The 17,658-nt window shown below is 41.3% G+C and overlaps 1 long non-coding RNA gene across 3 annotated transcripts in view; it reads right to left on the reverse strand.

Moving 5' to 3' along the window:
• Positions 1-4,313: 4,313 nt before the first annotated feature.
• LOC125392819 (uncharacterized) overlaps positions 4,314-17,658 on the reverse strand; it is a 60,128-nt gene continuing 46,783 nt past the window's right edge. For 2 of the 3 annotated variants that reach the window (XR_015735138.1, XR_015735140.1), the window contains exons 9-11: positions 7,543-7,612; positions 4,921-5,136; positions 4,314-4,634 (exon numbers count right to left, since the gene is read on the reverse strand). This is a non-coding gene — a long non-coding RNA (uncharacterized LOC125392819). The remainder of the gene's footprint in view (positions 4,635-4,920; positions 5,137-7,542; positions 7,613-17,658) is intronic. The other variant, XR_015735139.1, reaches the window with a different exon arrangement.

A 17,658-nucleotide genomic window follows, 5' to 3' on the forward strand; every position in this document is an offset into this window, starting at 1 on the left:
TGTACCAATGGAAGCAATAGGCCTTGACATTCTTTGATGTCTCAAGTGTTCAGAAATTATGACTCACACTCTGTTCACGTGAAGGTAGTTCTCGGAGTTAAACAGGGGCATCGGTCTTTTATTTCAATAAGCTTAAAAAGCACACGGTCTGAGAAGGTTGTGACACTTTTCCGGGACCAGTTAACCACCTTCACCACGACTGTCACTCTGCTGGGGAGCTGCTGTTTGTCCCTGCACAGAGCAGACTAGAGTTGCAGAGCCTGGCTGTAGTTCTTTCCCTGGAATATGCTTCGAAGTCTATCCTTCCCTCCAGGAGTTAACAACTGGGGAAAACACAAACACCAGCTTAATAATGGCTCTATTTTTAACAACAGATAAAAAAGGAACAGAATATGAAAGTTGATGACACATAGTGCCACCTAAAAGTAGAAAGGGGAAGATATTCTGCATATCAAGAAAATAAAAATCAAGGTCAGCGAGATGGCTCAGTGAGTAAAGGTGATTGCTACCAAGCGAGGGGACCTGAGTTCTATCCTTGGGCTGACCTGGTGGAAGGGGAGAAGGTGTGTACATACACTCTCTGCCAGCCCCTGTCTCTCTCTGAATAAATAAATAAACACAGAGAGAATAAATATATACATGAAAATTTAAAAGAAACGAGTTGTGAAATTTGTCTAAGATGTCTCTTGACATCAAGGCTAGTACCTCCTTTTATTCTCTTATGATCTGTCCTCTTGAAATGAAGGTCTGAAGTTTCAAGGCATGCACAAGTTCATGTACTGAGTCAACGGAGATGTTGCCTAATATTTACTTTACCAAACATCTGGTTCTGTTCCATATTCTTTCCTATTTTCTTAGATCCTCTCAGAACTCTGAGTGATGACGCCTTCTGGTCAAATGAAGGGCTGAAGGGCTCTGCTCCTTTCACCTCTCCAGGAAGTACTAGAGTAAAAATTCAAACCTATTAACTTCCAGCTCGACCAACTGCCTTTCCTCTTAAGGTTGGAATTTTACCAACACCAGGGGCTGCTTGATTTCAGCAGACAATGATGCCCTTGAATGAAGTTCGCCCTCAGATAGACACACACCTTTCAGTCTGGGTTAACTGGTCTTGGGACATTTGTCAAGCAAATCACTATGATTTCGGGTGTTTTTATATATGGTTGGGAACCATCTGGTCACATTAGCAAAATAAACTGTTTCTAAATAATGTAGTATGTGAGCCAACAAGAGGTCCATTCTTTTACGTCTTCTCAGCCCACCCCCAGCCTTTTCTGCACTGCTTTTACTGACCTGAGTAATTTAATAATGTCTGCGCATGCTGAGGTAATGGTCTCCTCACTACAACTCATGCTTCTAAGGAAGAAAAAAATCATTGCTAAATAGAATACACTCTTTTACTTTGATTTTTAAATTCAGAAAGAACCAGAAAGAACAACAACAACAAAAAACTAGGCATTGCATAAGGGTATGTATTGTCATATGTTGCAGGAAAACAAACTGAATGAAAATATTTACTAGCAGGGCAAATGTAAAAGTGGCAGATAACTTAGAAATAGAAAGCAAGAAAGTGCATCAGAACAGACATTTTTAGCCTGGTGATGTACAGAAATCCTCGTCTTCTGTGTGTAAGAGCTTCCTGCATATCAGGTAGCTCACGTGAAGAAAGCAGAAGGATTTGTCTTCCCCTGGAAGGATTGTCTTGTTGTCTTGTCAGTTTTGTCCAATAAACAAAGAAGTCAAGGTTAAGATAGAATTCAAACCCAAAACTCTCCCCCCACCTCGTTTTGTGTTTTTGGAATTGTGCTCCTCCTCCTTCTGGAGAAGGTGGTATTCAGTTAGTGGGCTTCCTACTGATGGGCGAGCGAAGCATAGGCTGGGCATCTGGGATAAAGACAGACTACAGCTGTTGTCTGACTTAGCCACTCACCGTTTATTTCTTGGCTGTCTAGTGCCAACTACCATTGATTCCATCTGGATAACTATGTCTGATTTCTACTGCTTCTAAAAGAGTGGTCAAGACAATGGGGAAGAGAAAAGTTCCATCACTGTACAGAAGGTAGTTTTGAACAAATTGGTTTGGTTTCTGATCTCTGGTTTTTGTGTCAGAAATGCAACAGTTCTTAGCTTTGTTATGACCTTCACTGGAGGTTTAAAGAGATTGTGTGTGAACAGTGCCTTCACTTTCAGTTAACGGTAGTTCTTTGTTAATAGTGTGATCTAATGAATTCCTCACTCGACTGAAGAATGCTTTAACATGTTGCCGTTTAATTTTCAAAGAAAATATGCCTCCATCCTCTATGAATAGAAACTCCAGGGGGAGGACTAAAGATTTCTCTGGAAAGATTCTGAAATTTGCTCTTCCTTCCTCAGACTCCAAACAAAACTGTTGGTTTGACCAGGCTGCCGAACTACATAACACGGTGACTTAGACTGGGCGGTGAAGACCTAGAACTGAAAAATATAGCCTGTTTGTACTGAGAAGACAGAGAGCTAACCCTGGTTGCCCCTGGCAGAACATTTTGTTTGGCCACAATGTTTGTCAAAGCTACAAAACACTCTAGTTTTTCTTTTGTATACAGTGTGCTTATTCTTAACTATCCTGCTTTCTGTTAAAGCTTGTCTATGCCAGAGACACCTCTAACACACACACACACACACACACACACACACACACACACACAGAGAGAGAGAGAGAGAGAGAGAGAGAGAGAGAGAGAGAGAGAGAGAGAGAGAGAAACACATCCAATATGTACAGTAGTGCAGACATGGAACTGATCTATAGTACTTTATAAACAGGAAGCAACCTTTTATAAAATAATAGAGACTAGTTTAGATTTTACTTTCATCTATGAACTACTAGAGTCTCCTGGGGATGCCAGTTTCCAGAATTTCCCAAGTATATACCTAGTTTTCCAGACAAGAACTCAGATCTTCTTCATATTAGGAGTTTTGTTGCTGTTGTTGTTATTTTGTTTTTGTTGGTAATTTATTTTAATTTTTTTTTTGGCTTTTGAGACAGGGTTTCTTTGTGTAGCCTTGACTTGTAACTCACTCTATAGACGAGGCTGGTCTCGAGTTCACAAAGATCCGTCTGCCTCTTCCTCCCGAGTGCTGGGATTGAAGCCACTACCACTGGTTGTGCTAGGGTGTTTTAATGATCCTCTTCTATCTACCACTAACAGATAAATCTATAAAGGTCTTGGTGAGGTAGACATGTGAAAGGTTTGCAAATTAGCCCAGAAAACCAGCAATCTGAGTTTGGAATAATGAAATACACAACTTAACCATTTGCGAAACCTGACAGAGATACCTCGTCCCTCTGATCCCCAGTTTAAATATCAGAGCAGTCTGTGAACAGTATTCAGAGACTAGAAAGTAAGGACTGCTGCCGACTGGACCAACGTGAAGTTAAACAACAACAATGCTCTACTGAAAAAAAAAAATAGAACCTGAACCTAGGGAAATCGCTCAGCTGGTAGAGTGCTTTCCTAGCAAGCACAAGACTGCATGAATAAACAGAGCGTGGTGGCAAACACACACACACACACACACACACACACACACACACACACACACACACAGATACACACTCCCCCATAATCCTTCCACAGGCCAGAGTTTAGGTTTCACAGTAGATGAATGTGTCCAGTAACGGAAGTCATGTCACAGGTAACCTGTGCCCAGTGACAAGGGAAGCAGCACTACTTGGTGACCTCATTTTCCCTTCTCTGGGCTGAGGATAAACAAGCAGCAGGAGATGAATGTGAGTTCCACCCAGTGCCAGGGCTCCTTCCCTCCTTTCCCTGGCTGCTAATTTTGCTGCTTTTGCAAAGGCCACTGCGGCTTCTGGCAGGAGCCAGGTAAACCAGGGCTTGTCTTTGGTTTGTTAACCCAAATTATTGCTGACATTCTGGAAGATGAGGGGTGGGGCAGGAAAAGGTCCCCCCAGATGTTTACTTCTTGGAAAAGCTTTGAGACCAGAGTCCTGGCAGGCTAGTTACATCTTCCACCAGGTGGGCAGGGATGAGTGGGGACATGGGACAGCTCATTAGGGAAGGTGGCCTTACCCAACTTTAGGGGGCAATATGAGATCCCAAAGTTGCCATGCAGGATGCTGTCTTCATGGTGAGAAGATCAGCTCTTGAGTATTCTCCCTTCTACAAGAAGGGAAATGATGAGAACAGGGTCTCTAAGAACAGTCACAAACCCAATATTTCAAGCTCACGGTGCTTCACACTATTGTCTCTGTAGAAGTGTGTGAGACCCGAGAGGGCAGGGGCAGGGGTGATTAAAAGATCTTACTGTTTCGAGTTGAAACACCAGCACTTTAATAGATCATTGCCATACTTAAAGGACCCTGTTAAACACACATCTGGGTGTTTTGCTGAGACACCTTGACAGATTTTTTTGTGCCGTATGTCTTCCTTTCTCCCACGGGAAGGATTTGCTTGGATGGAAGAGTGAGCTGTGAATACAGAGTAAACATTACCAGCGGCAATGGCTCTTTCTGACTTTTGTGTCTGGGCAGACTGAGGTCCTTGTGGGTTCCTTACATATGAGGCAGGTGGGGAAGAAGTGAACATTCTTTAAGAAGGGCGGCTTCTTAGATGGGAGACAGATGTGCTCATTCCCTGCAACATAAAGAGGAACAGGAAGCTGTGTCTAAGGAGTCTGAACCCTTACCCAGGCTTCTACCTCAGCTGTGACTTCTCTGTTTACACACACCACAGGGATACCTCAACAATGTTAACTGTGCAAAGCTTATCTCAGAACCAATGTTTGACTTTCCTATGTTTCCAGAAATAAACTGTTGAATTCTAGCTGGAGACTGAGGCACATCCTCTTCCCTCCCAATCCATAGGTGGATCTAAAGACCTCGAAGAAGCCACATCTGCATTGGAGATCCTGAAGACTGACCTTGACTAAGCACAGTGTTGTGACTGTAGAGAGACAGGATGCAGACTGACGCCAACATTTTCACAGGCTATCTCCACTAGCCGTTTACTTCCAACCTCAGCACCGGACCTCACATTTCTGTGACAATTAGGCAACGCTCCTGGGACGTATTGCTAAGCTTAGCAGACTTCTTGTCTCCACCAACCCAAAGGCTAAGACTGCTACAGCATCTGGAACCTATAGAAGAGAGACACCCAATTTTCTGTAGCCCACTTACTTAGTGTCCCACCAATGTGTTAGCAAGTAAAAGTTCATATGCCTACTTCAACCATGGAGCGTGTTATTCGGGGAAAACTGGAAAGTTTCAGACCTTCGGTCATTCATAGTTGGCTCAGACTAAATGATCCCTTATTCCTTTGGAGCGAGAGCTCTGTTTTAATGTCAACACTAGTAATGACCAGAGATGAATTCCCCTCTCACCTTAGTAGAGGCTTGTCCAAAAAGAAAACTTACCCTCTACCTATTTAGCTTTAGCATTTGTGGGCCTGAAAAATAAACTAGCAAAAATACAAGAGGAAATTTGCAGAAAAAAAAAAGATGACTGGAGAAGATTTTTGGGGTTTGGAGATAATATTCCATCTTTATAGGGGCAGGGATAGAGAGAAAGGGAACTTATGGAAAAGCAAACAAATCTAAGGAAAGGTAGTGAACCCTTATGAGAATAGATGGGAGATGCTGAGAGTTTTATAGCAATGTCTGTACAGGGGGCTTTTTATTCTGATGCCAGGTTCTCTGTGATAATCAGCATTAGCTGATCAAGACCCAGATTCAAATTCCAACATTCATGTGTTGGCTAAGAAGCATCCATAATTACAGATCTAAGGGATCCAATGCCCTCTTCTGGCCTCTGTGGGCACAGCACACACATAGTGTGCAGAAATCTATATAGACAAAACATCCATATACATAAAAAAAGACCTGTGTATTATGAAACCTTCAAAAGGGGAATTATAACAGTTAAAATATTTGGGGGGAATTCTGCTTTTTTTATTTTTTTATTTTTTATTTTTTTGAGGCAGGGTTTCTCTGTGACTTTGGAGTCTGTCCTGGAACTGGCTCTTGTAGAACCAGCTTGGCCTCAAACTCACAGAGGATTCTGCTTTTGAGTGAAGGCAATAATTCTAGACTATGCCACAATGAAAAGGGTATGTTCTTTAATACTGTTATCACTTTTTCCACTATGTGCGTTCATTGTATTGTTTACTGTGTTGCATGAGGGTATTGTCAAAAAGCACATATTATATACCAAGCATATTGGATTTTGCTTTTGAGTGAAGACAATATCAGGGTTACTTGCTGATTCTATATACCAGGATGTTAAAATTTTTAGGGGTCAAATGCTTCAGAGAAGATGGTCTTTCTTTAAGGGGGAACAGAAACTTCAGAGTTTCTTATATTCTGTGACAACCTGAGTCACAGTATAATTGAGCACACAATGAGGCTACATCTTAGTAAGTGAAAAGCCAAAAACAAGTGTGGAGATGATCGATCATGCTGTTTGCACAACTAGCCTGAGAGTAGACAGACACTCCTTCCAGAAGGAGGCTTTCAATTGTTCTTTCAGAAAAGGCAATTTTTACAACTTCTTCTCTTGGTGGCATCTCCTTCAAAATTATCCACCATTGCACTGTAGGGGCTGCCCTGGAGGGATACGATTTGGATTTCTAAAGGTGCCGGCGGAAAAAGAATGTAGAGTTCCAATTACACACAGTATGCTTTCTTTAAGATCACAATTCTACATGGAAATAGGAATAATTTTGTTTGGCTTGGGGATCTGGGATAACTATGTGGGAATGGGTCATCCCTTCTACTAGTCTGGTCTCCTGAGGACAAAGCTAGCAGCACAGCTTTGATCTGTGGAAGTTTCCATTGGATATGTGGCCCTGTCATTGGTTAGCTTTAGCCTTTAGAGAAAACCACAAATACCATATCCTCAGTTGGGGAAGAGCTCACTGCCCTGGTAGAACTGAATAAACCTGACAGATCTTTCATGTTACAAAATGTAGTCTCATTAGAATGGAAACATTCTTTGTACTTTATTTAAATATAAATAGACTCCACATATGTCCACAGAGAGGATATTGGTAAATAATCATAAAATACATGTGCATGTGTATTGTGTGAAAATACAGTGTTTTATCTTCTAATGAAGAAATTTCAGAATTTCTTCTATCATGTTCAAACTTCCTCATACAGAGGTCAGGGCTGTTTAATATTAGAATATTCCTTTTTCCCTAAAGATAATTCTGAATGACACTGAGAAGACTGTTTATATTTCTGCATAGCTGAGGACTTGAACTTTATTTAAGGGGATCTTTGGCTTCAGCGCAGTGTAGAGAGATGGATACTGTATCTGGCAAAGCTGTGTGTCAGTCTTACAAAATAAACTTCTGATAAAACTGCAATCCTTTCCTTGGCTTAACCACAATAGATATGAGACTGAAAATGTCTGCAAAGTATTTTCACATAACACGAATGTATTCACAAGGGAACTAGGGGGGTGTGTGGGTCTCTTTGCTGAGTGCACTTTAAAGTTGATTAGACCCATCTTTAATTCTGAAATAATTTTTTTACCATTCCTACCTTCTCAAGAATCAGATGTGCGTAGATGGAATGTCAGTCAGGAAGGAGATAAAATATTTTCCTTGCTAACCTGGGTAAAGGGACAAAACATGAGACTTTCATGGTATGATTTTAAACTATGGTTAAATCTGACTTAATATCACTCCAAGAATCAAATAACAGTCCAAGAGGGGTTTGTATTTGCCTCACTATACCTATGTATTATAGATGTACAGTTTTAATAAGATGGGTGCTGGGACTTATGGAAGAAGGCCTGTGGGTGCTAGCTGGGATCACAAAGAAGACAATGCCAATGCTGGAGATACAATCTGAAGGAAAAGAAAAGAAAATTGGTGATAATCCTTTGAATTCCCCTTTCCTTACTTTCTCTGATGATTACATCTAGCTAAAGCCATTTGCCCATAGAATTTGGAAACAACATTTGCAGGCAAGGGTTCAACTTAAAATTGGGGAATGAACAGATAAATGACCAGACCCTTGGATTACATAAAGAAATTTTTCCTACTTAATAAGGTTGACAACTTACTGATGTTTTTGTGTCTGTATAAGTTAGCTCTCAGTTACTGTAACAAAATACCTGAGAAAAATCACAGTATCTGAGTTTTTAGCCATGGTTGGTCAGTCCATGGCTTTTGAACCTGTGGTGAGTGCGGGCAGTGGATGAAGTCCAGAGTGGATGTGTGTTCTTCACATGAGAATGCCAGTGCCAAGAACCCCAGTGCAGCAGACTCATGAGAATGCATAGCCTTTCCCTGGCTTGTGTGGATGTTGACAGAGTCTGGAAAGTATCAACCGCAGTTTCCTCTTCCTGGATGTCTCTAGCCACCCAGGTTCCCCTATAAACACTTTGTCCTGCCATTAGCTAGACGTGTTTCCTTGTTCAGCTGCATACAATAAACCTGCCTTCTCCTCTATAAAATAAATGTGTCAAGTTTCCCTTCTGCTGGTGGTGCACCGTCATCACATGCATTGTCCAGTTTTCTCTTGCGTGTCATCTATGCTGACTGGAAAGTAAAGAGGGAGTAGCTGATATTTCACTGCCTCCTTTCAGGCACGTCCCCCAAGACCTAATTGCTTTGTGCTAGAGTCCTTATTCAAGATTCTAATGCCTTCCAATGATGCCATGAGCCATCGGCCTAGCTTTTGACACTTGTTCCTTGGAGGGGTATTAAAAATCCAAACTTGAGTGCTGTCCTTGAAGCAAAGACTTGAGATCCTGAAATTCTTCTGGCCATTTCCTATGGCAGTGGATCTGGCTCAACACTATGTCTATATTCCAGATAAAAGCAAGAGAAAGAGTCATTCCAACTATGTGTCTACTCAGCATTGATTGTGAGTCTATTCAGCATTGATTGTGTGTCTATAGTTTTGGGAATGCATATGCTGTAAATTTCACCTACCAGGCATTGTTCTAGAAAGTTGAGATAAGTGAACAAGCAAAACTGTCAACAGTTTTTTATTATATTTACTCTTTCCTCATACATCACATTCTGACTGAATTTTCCCCTCCCTCCACTCACCCAGTCCTTCCCCCACATCTCCCCTCTTTCCTAAATCTACCCCTCCTCCCTTCCATTTCTTTCCCTTCAGAAAAGAGCAGACCTCCCAGGTATATCAGTTCTACATGGGATAAAAAAAATGCAATAAGACTAGACACAAACCCTCATATTAAAGCTGGATGAGGAAACCCAGTAAGAAGAAAAGAAAGAAGTGTGGGCAAAAGAATCAGAGACACATCCTCACTCCCACTGCACCAAGTTACACAACCATTACATATATGCAGAGGGCCTAGGTCAGACTCATACAGGCTCCAGGATTGTTGTTTTAATCTCTGTGAGCCTCTATGAGTCCTGTTTAGTTGGTTCTGTGGTCAGTGTTCTCATAGTGTCCCAGCCCCTCTGAGTCCTAAAACTTTTTCTCCCCCTCTCCTGAGCTCTGCGTAATGTTTCTGCCAACAGTTTTAACAGCATAAGTGTTGATGTTCTAGTGAAGACCCACAGACAACAGAAAACAGTTTGTAGGAGGAAAGTGAGTGTTCTGGACAAAGCAAGAAGAGAAGTGGTCAGGATTAAGCTTCCTCCAAAGAGGCAACAATATATGTAACTTTATGTGAAACAGTCAGTGTCCAGATCTTAGACTTTGTTCTGTTCCTTGTACAAAATCCTCATATTACAGCTGGATGAGGCAACCCAGTAGGAAGAAAAGGGTTTGCATAGTTACCTTGTTCTAGACGGTTAATGAAAACTTATTAAATCAAAACTATTAATAAAAATGAAATCATTCAGGAAAAAAATAAGTTGCTTATATAACTATTTATAGATTGATTAACTTTCATGCATGTGTACTTTCTTTAAACTTTAAGAAAATCATTGACAGTTTCAAAAGTAGGCATGCTAATGCAAAAGAGACATAAAATGAATGATTTCAACCAATTGACTTCACACTCACTTTATGTGTAAGTACATAATTCTTCAACTTAAAATCTGATCTGGTGAACACTGCACAGTATTTTTTTCTTCTTCAAAAGAGGTAATTCTATATGAAGACAATGTCTGTGGTAAAGACCATCCTGCCAACTTCACGCCTGGATTTCTATCTCTACTTCTCATGCTCCACTGGCTTTCCAGGTGACTCTGCCACACTACATCTTCCATCTTATTCTTATTATTTCCACTAACCATAACAGGTCCTGATATAGGCCAGCAGAGCTGCCCCATAGGTAAGACTCATGAATTTTTAGAAGGCTACCCATCCCTGAAGATCTAAAGTGATCCTTGCTTAAATCTAAACCATAATTGTCTTCCAGTTCAATTGGGTGTCTGCTTAAAGAATATCTAATCTCTTTTAAATTGTCTTCAAAGTTTCTTTTTATTTTATAAATATGAATGCTTCACCTACATGTATACCACAGACATACTTTATATCCATGGTGGCCAAGAAAAAGCATTAGATCCCCTGGAACTGGAGTTCAGGAAGTCTCTGAGCTACTACACGGATATTAGAAACCAACTGAGTGCTTTTGTAAGAACAACAAGTAGCTGTTAACTCCTGAGCTCTCTCTCCAGCCTGGAAATGACTAAGACACCCTCTCTCCCTTTTAGAATTTCTTATTAAGAATTGGGACAGTTGGGACTGGAGACATGACTCGACATGACTTCTTGCCATGTAGATGACTTGAGTCCAATTCCAAGAAGCCACACAAGAGCTCACAGTCTCTTTAATTCCATTTCCAGGGGATCCAAACCCCTCTTCTGTCCTCCAATGGCACCCAGGCATGCCTTTGATACACATACGTACATCTGAGCAAACACTCATACACATAAAATAAATTGCTAATAATTGTATTAGTCATACATTACTGTGACATAATGTCTGAAAGAAACAATTTAAAGAAGAATGAATGCATTTTTGTTCACAGTTTGAGGGGATATAAACTCATCATGTTCAGGAAGGTACAGTAGAGTAGCTCCATGGGGACAGGAGTCGACTTGTTACGCCTTGGAAAATTAGGAGGCAGAGATCTTGAAGCAGAATTGCAGAAGCAGTACCAGGCAATGACCTCATGTCCTGCCTACAGTGATCCCCTTCCTTGAGTTAGGCAGCCCCTCCCAAAGGTCACACAATTTTCAACAGCACTACCATCTGGGAACCATGTATGGGAATCAAACGTGCAAACACAAGAGCCTGTAGGGGACATTCCACTTTAACAACATGGCAGGAATCTTCCATGATGCTGGTAGTAGGTCAGGAGGACCTGTGCTCTTTGAAGCAATATGGACAGAAAAACCCAGGCAGCACAGCAGCCATGTCAAGCCTTGCTTCCATCAGCTGCATGCTGGTGACAGAAAAGACTTTGCTGTTTCTGTTGGTGACAGAAAGGGCAGCTGAAGAATTCACTGGTAAGCTTGTACATATTGCTTTTTAACAGTATATAATTGTGAAATACAGATGAATCACTGCCAGAGAATTGCTTTAAGACAGCAAAAATTTTTTCATGCGAATCAAAAGTCTAGAAAGATAAAAGGCTTCTGAGAAAAGAGGACGGAGGAGAGACAGGGACCAGCAAAGTGTCCATGTGTGATACTGTGCGTCAAGATTTTATTTCATGGAATAAGGAACTTCTTTCCTGGAGTCCATGTGTGGATTCATTTTTTAATGTAAAATATTTTTTTCATTTTACATACTAGTCTCAGTTCTCCCTCTATCCCCTTCTCCCGCCCCTCACCTCGCCACGTCACACACCCAACCACTTCTCAGAGGGGGTAAGGCCTCCATTGGGGAGTCAACAAAGTCTAGTATATCAAATTGAGGAAGGACCAGCATCCCATTATAGGGAATGAGCTCCAAAAGGCCAGTTCATGCACACAAAATAAGTCCTGGTTCTACTGTCAGGTCCCTCCCAACAGATCAAGTGTGTGTGTGTGTGTGTGTGTGTGTGTGTGTGTGTGTGTGTGTGTGTGTGTGTGTATTTTTAACATGTCATTGCCACCTATGGAGAGCAGCTGACCCCAGGTTTTACTAAAACACATGAAACCATCATGATGATCCAGCCCATGGAATTGTAGGCAGAATAAGGCTATTAGCCAAGGCAAAAACTGAATACCAGAGCAAAGGATTATGGGCAGAACATACGTACCAAGTGTTCGATAAGGTGTGGAGGTACTCCTGCTTTTGAGAAATTTTTGATCTAGTGAATGGCCTGCATAACTCAAATATTTTTATTTTTAAGCCTAGATGCTCAGTGGATACATTTAACCACATCTATCTGCAAAATCCCAAGCTATCCCCAGTATTACTGTTGTTAGTGTAAGAGAACAACACAGCAACAAGATAATGACCATTAATACTGTCTAATACTGTAGGTAGAGGATGTTTGTTCTTTTCCAGTTGCCAAGACCACGAAATAATTACACAGAAACTATATTATTTAAATCTCTGCTTGGCCTATTAGCTCTAACTTCTTATTGGCTAACTCTTACATCTTCATTTAACCCATTTATGTTGATCTGTGCATTGCCAAGTGGCTATGGCTTACCGTCAAGGTTTTGTCCAGCGTCTGTCTTTGGAGGGACTACTTGGCTTCTCCATGACTCCGCTTACTCTCTCTCTCTCTCTCTCTCTTTCTCTTTCTCTCTCTCTCTTTCTCTCCATATATATAAAATATATCTTCCACCCTGGCTATATTCTGTTAAACCATTGGCCAAAAGCAGCTTCTTTATTCATTAACCAATAAAAGCAACACATATACAGAAGTACTTCTCACACCATACCACTAACTTGTACATTTTGTGGTGGTTTAAATGAGAATGGCCTCCATAGGCACATATATTTGAATGCTTGGTCCCCAGTTGATAGACCTCTTAGGGAAGGAATAGGAAGTGTGGACTTGTTGGAGAGAGTGAAGGCTTTGAGACTTCAGATGTATGAACCATTCTCAGTTGTCCCTCAACCCTGTCTGGTGGTTGTGTCTCAAGATATGAGCTCTGAGCTACCATGCCAGCACCATATCTGCCAGCCTGCTACCACGTTTCTCACCATGAGGTGATGGATTCACACTCTCAGACTGTAAACCCTAATAAACCTTTCTTCCTATAAGTTGCCTTGGCTATAGTATCTCATTATAGTGCCAGAAAAGTGAGTAAGATACATTCTAGTTTTAAGTCCTTGCAAAGTTTTAAATTCAAAGTTTATTAAATTCATTTCAATTCTTTTGTTTTTATTTCTTAAAGAAGAATCCAAATCCTTTTATTGTATTGACTTTAGCTTCCACTTTTTTAACGTTGTTCTTCTTTTAGGTTGATTTATTATTCATGTATCTAGTATTACTGAATGATACTTAACTTCTGAGTCCTGCACTAGACATTGGGAAACAGCAGTAAATAAGACAAGTAAGTTTAAATTTCTTGGGCTTGGCTCACCAGGCCTAGCAGAATCAATGCCTTTTCTGAACCACTATTGTAAACTCTGCACTGGAGAGTGTTTTTTAATAGGCTGGAAAAGGCTTGCCATTCTTTATGACTCAGACTGGTGGGACCATTGTTACCACATCATCTGCCAGGGTACATGTCTTGTGGCCTAAAAGAGAAACTCACTTAGTTATCATAACTGGTTTTAGGCTGATTAACTCCAGGAAGAACAAATGTGTTGTACAGGATAGGGCAAAAGTTAGACACTGAAAATGTTGGAGAGAATTGCTGAATAGTTTGTCTGCTAGTTCTGCAGCCTGTAGGTAGGAGAATTGGTACGGGTTCTGTTCTTGAACTCTAACTGATTCTTGGCTCCAGAGTCACTATGAATCTAAGCACAAAAGAGAGTAAATATGATAGACATCAGAGCAGGAAGTAGGACACTGTATTCAATGGATTTATCTTTGTGAAAAACCATCCTTCAGTAAGAATCCAAGGGCTCCAGAGGAAGTAGCAATACATTAGACTTCCTCAGAAACATGGCAGAAGTAGAGTTCATTTGTATGGCTCTGGTTTCTGTAAATAGGGGCATTGTAAAAGATTAATCAAAACCATTGTATTCAATGAATGAAGAGCATATTTGTCCATAGATACATATCAGACATGTCTTAGGTGACAAAAAGGACCTGGAAGACTCGAGACATAGGAAGAAGCTTCTCCTGAGAAGGACTTGCCAGCTTCCTGTTAACCTGAGGTTGAATGACAACAAAATAAACATGATGAACTTCTAGTTCTGAGATAAGATGAGCATCAGATCACAGGTCTGTAGGGGAAAGGTCTGCTGAAACCCTGTAAAGAAAGAGATAGAGCAGAATATGAAGGCTTGGGGCAGGCTCCCTGGGAGGGAGATGTCCAGTGTGATTGTTGCTTCCTTTAATGCACTGTGATGAACCTGTCCCTTGTGATGGGCATGCAAAGAAGTCTTATCCCTTGTCCTTACTGTGAGGGACATTAGAGTAGCCAAGTCTCTACAGAAATGACAAACCTCATAGGCAGATACAGCACTTCCAAATTAAGGGTAAATCCTACCTGTCAACCTGGGGTGCTATGACAGAGATGCTCTAAAGTGAAGGGAGCTCCAGGTGAAGACACTGGACTCTGCACACTGAGGTTGGGTTTGCTAAGGCAGCATATGGGATCCAGTAGGCTCATGGAAACCTGGCATGAGGAAGAGAAAGGCTTCTAATATCAATATGTATTTCACTTCCAGGTCCCTACCCTCCGTGAGAAGCCAGAATTCTATCAGCCTTAGCTAATGGATTTGGGGCATAAATCCTACCAAATAATTGAGTAGAATAGATGAACTATAAATATACTACTGTCCCCACTGAAGGGAAACAGCTAAGATGGGACTCACAAAGAAATACAAAGTGAAACCCCTACGTGAAAATACAAGGAGCAGTTAGAGTAAACATGATTGAGAATGAAGAAAGCAAGTAATTGCTATGGTGTCTTTGAACCTGCAAGATTCAATTAATCATCAGTTATCTTGGAATATACAGCTTTACTGAACATCTGCCACAAGACAGATGCTAAGCCAAGGTCCTTCACTCTGTCACCTCATTTACCCCTTAAAACTCTATGGAGTAATAGAGAACTATTAATAAAACTTGCCTTCTGTTTTGGCAAGTGATGGATGTATCAAAGAAGTCAAGTAGCTTGTTCCAGTTCACAGAAAATTAAGTGGAACACCCTCCGTGGCTCCAACCATATCATGTCTAGACCCTTGAATGTGCCCTGTCTTCTTTGATCTCTGTGACGTGGGCTTCTGCTCCTTCCTGGCAACATCATCGCACGCCTGTACCACAGACGTCTGCTCAGTCCACTCCCACTTGTTCTTTGCATCAGGGCTTGCTCTCACTTCCCCAAGGAGGTCTTCCTGTCCCACCCACCCTCTCACCCACAGTTTCAGTTAGCGCTCCTCCTACGTGCTTCCATTTCCCCATCCCAGCATCTGTTATCTTACTGAAAGTGTCTATGCACTAGGCGCAGTCTCTCCCTTGGCTATAATCTCCACGAAGCCAGGATCAATACCTTATTCTTAACTTTGTTTTCAGTCAAGAGGGACTGGTTCACAGCAGAATTCCATAAAAGGTTTTGAGTTGATTGAAACTTAGTGTTTAGAACTGAGAGACAAAATCAGAAGTAGATTGTAGGCTATAGTTAGTGGAGTCAACTCCAAGGTGATAGGCAGAGACTGGCTTAAAAGTGTCTTCTTAGTCCTGTCTCCTCTGAAGCAAGGGAAAACTTTGGATGGAGATTGAGAGCATCTCATTTAGAGGCTGTGGTGACTTGTGTCCATCAAGGCTCAGCTCCAGAAAATCCAGACAGGGACATTTACTGTAATCAACTTGGTGCCTAAGTAGGAAGGTCAAACTTCCGAACTGTCAGCCTTGAGTGCCATGGGATGGAACTGGATGAAAAGAAAGAGTCTATGAGGAAAAACTGTACCAGAACCTTTCCAACTCTAGAGTCAGGTTTGAAACCTCAGCTTCTTGTTATTTTACTGATCATAGCCTTTTCCACCCTTGTATAGCTAATCCCACCCACCCCAAACCCTACCTCCAGCATTATCTTCAACATTGTCACTCTACTGGGAGCTCCCTATTTAATTTACCCTTTTTGAACAGAGCAGCATCTTGCCTTGCCTCCTAAAGGTTTATTGTAAGCATCAATGTTCCCCAGGCTGCTCTACTTCTCAACACCAATCCCAAGGCCATAGCTTCTCATTCTGTTGAATCAGCTAGTGGTTTGGCTGCAGACTCTTCACATCCTATGCTGCCATCCTTCTGCAAAGTCTCCAGAACCTCCAGCAAAGGGTTTAAAAATATCAGGTTCCAGCATGCCTTTTATCTTAGCTATTAGTTGCATTATAAAAATAGATTGTATGAGAAAATAAAGAAGGTTACAATATTGGTGAAATATGAGAAGAGTAAAAATCCCTGTTTCCTCCTAACTACTCACTCACCAAAAGATGCATTCTGAGAACCTACTGGGTATAGCTGGATTGGTCCTTAAAAAATTTTACTAAGAAGAAAAAGTAATACGATGCCAGCTGTTGTGGTACACACCTATAACTCCACCAGCTGAGGAGGTGGATTAAAGTTTGTGGTCAGCTTGAATAACTAATACAGACCCTGTCTCAAAAGAAAAGAGTAACAAGAAAGATAGGCAGTATTTAATACTGAACAATCTGTTCGCAAGTTTGAGGGTTGATTTGCATTGCCAACTTAATTGGATTTAGAGTCACCCAGGAGATACATTTCTGGATGTATCTGTGAAGGTCTCTCAAATTTTTAATGAAAGTGAGAATATCCTTGAATATTGTGAATATGGATGGCACCCTTTCATGAGTCTGGGTTTTGGAATGAGCATACAAAGAAAGCAGAGAAAGCCAGTAGATCGGTGTTTCTCAACCTGTGGGTCATGGACCCTGTGGGGGTTGAATGACCCTTTCACAGGGGTCACGTCAGCTATCCTGCATAGCAGATATTTACGTTATGATTCATGACAATAGCAAAATTACAGTTTTGAAGTAGAAACTAAATACTTTTATGGTTGTGGGGGTCAGCGCAGCATGAGGAACTGAATTAAAGTATCATAGTATTAGGAAGGATGAGAAGCACTGCTCTAGGGCGTTCGACTCATCTTCCTCTCAGTCTCTACTAAGATGCTAACGAGCCACACAACGTCTGCCGCCCCAAAGCCACCTTCCCCCATGCCTTCTCAGTCAAGATGGACTGTATCCCCCTCTAACTGTAAGCCAAAAGAACCCTCTCACCACTTAAGTAGCTTCTTCTCAGGCATTTGTTTAGAGCAATGAGAAAAGTCATCAATATACATGACAATTTAAACTTCCCTGAGGATCTTCTGTTCCATTAAGAACCTTGAGTCTGTAGCAAGCAGTCTCCAGATTCCAGCACGGAAGCACACACAAGCCAAGATGCATCCCATGACTGCCACTCACAACAGCAGTCTGTCTCTTTTCAGGTTCAGGGCTTCCTTCTCTGCTTCTGGATCCCTGAGCTTTCTACACCTTCATGCATCTCAGTGGATTTTTATTTCTAATAATGTTAGAACAACCAAAATCACTGTGCTTGGTTTTTTTTTTAAAGCAAAAACTCACCGTATGTGAGGAACAGCTCAGTGG

Source organism: Myodes glareolus, chromosome 2 (genome assembly GCF_982192425.1).
Source record: "Myodes glareolus chromosome 2, mMyoGla1.1, whole genome shotgun sequence".
Classification (NCBI taxonomy): domain Eukaryota; kingdom Metazoa; phylum Chordata; class Mammalia; order Rodentia; family Cricetidae; genus Myodes; species Myodes glareolus.